The sequence below is a fragment of the Lepeophtheirus salmonis genome, chromosome 13, assembly GCF_016086655.4.
Source record: "Lepeophtheirus salmonis chromosome 13, UVic_Lsal_1.4, whole genome shotgun sequence".
NCBI classification, from domain to species: Eukaryota; Metazoa; Arthropoda; class Copepoda; order Siphonostomatoida; family Caligidae; genus Lepeophtheirus; species Lepeophtheirus salmonis.
In genome coordinates, this window is record NC_052143.2 from 16,461,276 (window position 1) to 16,464,865 (window position 3,590).

A 3,590-nucleotide genomic window follows, 5' to 3' on the forward strand; every position below is an offset into this window, starting at 1 on the left:
CCTCTGCGTAACCTGAACATTTTTTTTCTTTTTTTCAACATTCTTTATTTGATTTATATAATATATATAATATACATATATAGATAAACCGGATCAAAATGAATTCTTGGCTTCTTTAAACGAAGTTTCAGGACTGAATCATAAAGCGAGCTGATTTACCAGCTGTTTCAACATTAATACGTCGAGACCTATAACCTGGCTGGTGCTGGCCTCTATAACCTGTTCAGCTTTTGCACCAGCCCATATAAACAGGTGATGAATTTTAGCCTTCTCATTCTTTGCAACAAGAGGCCATCAGAGAATGCACTCCGCTTCTCTTAGGCAAAGCTTAATTTGAGCAAATGCTTAGTTAGATGTCAAGTCGACTTGGGTTTGTGGTTTGTGCCCCTCCAATATAATTTCTTTGGTTGATTACCTGATTATGAAAGCATATAACCACTTAAAAAGTGTTCTATGTCACTATGTTTCATGTTACTCTTAACATTCTGATTCGTGGGATCTCTTTATTTACAATAATATAGCTGAAATCATTTACGAAAGAAGCACAGAATCTCATCACACCATAAACATAAATATTAGTGATGCATCGAAGAATTATAGAGCCTATAGTTTTACAAGGAGTTACGTGGATGTTCTTTTACTTTCCTTCTCAGCACAACTAAAAACCAGAAGGGTTAAGTTCAGGACTGTTAGAAGGTCATGGTATCACAACATTTTTAAGAATACCCAGGTGCACTGAAGGGATCCACTTAAGACTGTTGTCAAAAATGTGAGCCGTTGTGACATTAACATCACGGGTGATCAAGCCAAGCACCAATATTTAGGGTATAAAGTTGGTCTTTATCAGAGGAGTAACGTTACCTCTGGCCTTTTCCAGACAGCAGGGATTCTTTGGGGTTGTAGGCAATGTTCAAGATGATATTTGACTCATCACTGAATACCTTTATGATCCCTTAGGATTTGAAATACAAAGTTGGCGGATTTCCTTGCCTCATTGAAACCTGATGTCCCTCATCTTCGTGTTAAGAAGGTGACGCCTTCCCCTTTAGTAGAACCACAAACCAAAGTCATCGTTGATAGTTCTGTACACTGTCCTCCTACAGACAAAACTCCTCCAAGCATGAGCGGCCATTGAAATTGGGATGTACCTGTTGATCCCAGCCAGGAAGTAGCCAGTTTTGGCTTAGTGTGAACCACATGAGGAGTGGGAAAGCCCTTACCCGCCTTCAGTCGGTTGCAGACATCATAGACGGTGTACTTTCATATTTTGTCACTTTTGTGATTGCTTTAGCATCGTTGCCGACCTCAGACTATTCTGCAATCACTTTACGATTGTCTTATTGTTGTTCCATGGTAAAAAAGAACAGATTAAGTATAAAAACAAAAGTTGTTGCCTATGGACAGTACTTTAAGGTGAAGTTAGAACCTAGCAAGATAAATGCAATAGACTTAAAAACAATTAGAAATATGTCCAAATAGTTATGCCCACCCAAGTATATAGTATCTAAATAAAACAATTTGTCCTCGACCTATCTACTAGGAAATGAAACACTTGCCCCGACCCCACTATAAACTTTAAGAAATCTGCATATGACTGTATTACATCCTTTAAAATTGTTGGACAATCTGATTCTCTGTTCAAATAGAACCTTTTATTTGTGTGTTTGGCAAATTATGATAAGTATTTTTGTAGTAATTAACATTTTCCTAGCGCCTATAAAAGTTAAAACTATGCAGAAATGTAATTTTTGTTTTCTATTGATGTTTAAATCCTTGGCAATCAAACAGTACTTACCCTAGACAAAAAAGTTGTCTGAATCGACGATTTTCATTATTTGACAACATTTTTGACCACTGGCCACCCAGAGCGTGGTGCATCTTTGACATCAAAATTACTGAAAATTGCTTGTGAGTACAAATTACAGTATCAGGACAATCAAGACTATTTTTATTTTCAACTGTTTGTCTTGCGTTTTCTCCTTGTTCGAGGACAAACTGTAAGAGATAGCGTATTTTCTCTTTTCTGGTGTCCATCTTTGACGCACACTCAAACAATACTAGGTCAAAAATCACAAAGCTGTCCAAAAAAGTGTTTTCATTACGAAATTTCCCCTTTCTAAGGTTATCTACTGTAAAACAATCGTATTTATACAAAAGGAGATACACATTATTGAAGCCATTTAGTGTAAAAGTAATAGATGTCTATTTATATAAATGGTGACCATATTCAATTTAACTGAAAGAAGTATTTAACTATGTTGATCATACAGTTCAAGAAAAAATATGTCCAAAAGGAACATATTACGTAGGAATATTTAAAAGCCAAAAAAAAGAGATTACATAATATCAAAAGGTATTATAACTCATGTACCTACATAAAAGATTAAAGAAGTGATACCTAAAAATGCAATTCAACTTTCATTTTTATGATATTGCATATGCTTTACATGAAAAGTATGAGTATAAGAATATAAGTAGTACTCTATTAAATTTTCTCTTTATAAGTGATGAATGAAGAACACTTTTTAAGTATTGCAAAATATTCTTACTTCATTTTTAAAGTATAATTCAAATGTCAATTATAATTAGGATTGAGTTTCTTTTTTTCCTTTTTGAAAAAAGAAATATTCCCTTTTTTTTGCATTATTACTCTACATAATGAAGATTTAATTTCTACTTTTCGATTAAATTAAGTCAAGGTAAGTGTCATATATACAGTCCGTAAACATAAAACCAATATTGAACAAAAATCAAGAGAAGGAGAAAATACGGGGACAAATCGCCCTATAAATATATTAAGTACTCCAACTCGATGCTGGAGAATCCTTTATAACTGTGACTGCATGCTTGTTGAGCTGATTCTGCAAGAAAAAACTTGAAGAAAAAAAAGTATGATATTACTTCCAGTCTATATTCCTAACAAAGATTAATACAGATATTTCTCTAAACTAAATAATGCTGAATGGACAAATTACATGGAAACTTAGATTTAAATATTTTCAGGGGTCCAAAACAGCTGAAGCATAACACATGGGCTGAAAAGTCCCGGACTTTGAACATAAATGGCAATCATTAATTATTGCAAAAATGACCTTTATCCTCTCTTGATAACTAGTGATCTTAATATGAATCTACATAAATCAAATTTTCACTCTATCCTAATCTTCAAATATTTACCAAACTTATCAAAGAACTTTACTAAAGTTATATCATTTAAATTTTTAACCCAAGGATAGTGTTTCTAAGAGATATGGGTCAATGTCCTCAAAGATCTATTAAGTACTTTCTTTTTCTTTTATGCTTTCAAAAACAACTAATGCACTCTGTCCCCCTCATCCTGGATCATATCAAAAAAGATTGAAGAGATTGAACGATAGTATCCAAAAAAGCCTTTAAGGCCCAATTTGGTTAGTGGCGGACAAATTCTTTATCAAACAACTTCTATCAAATTTTAATAATCATTTATCACTACTTTTAATCCAATGAAAATTGCTAACTTGGGGAAGTGATGATAAATTCACAACACTTCGATTTATTCCATGGAAAAGGAAGAGAGCAGTATCATTTGAAAAGGATCTTGAAGATGTTTT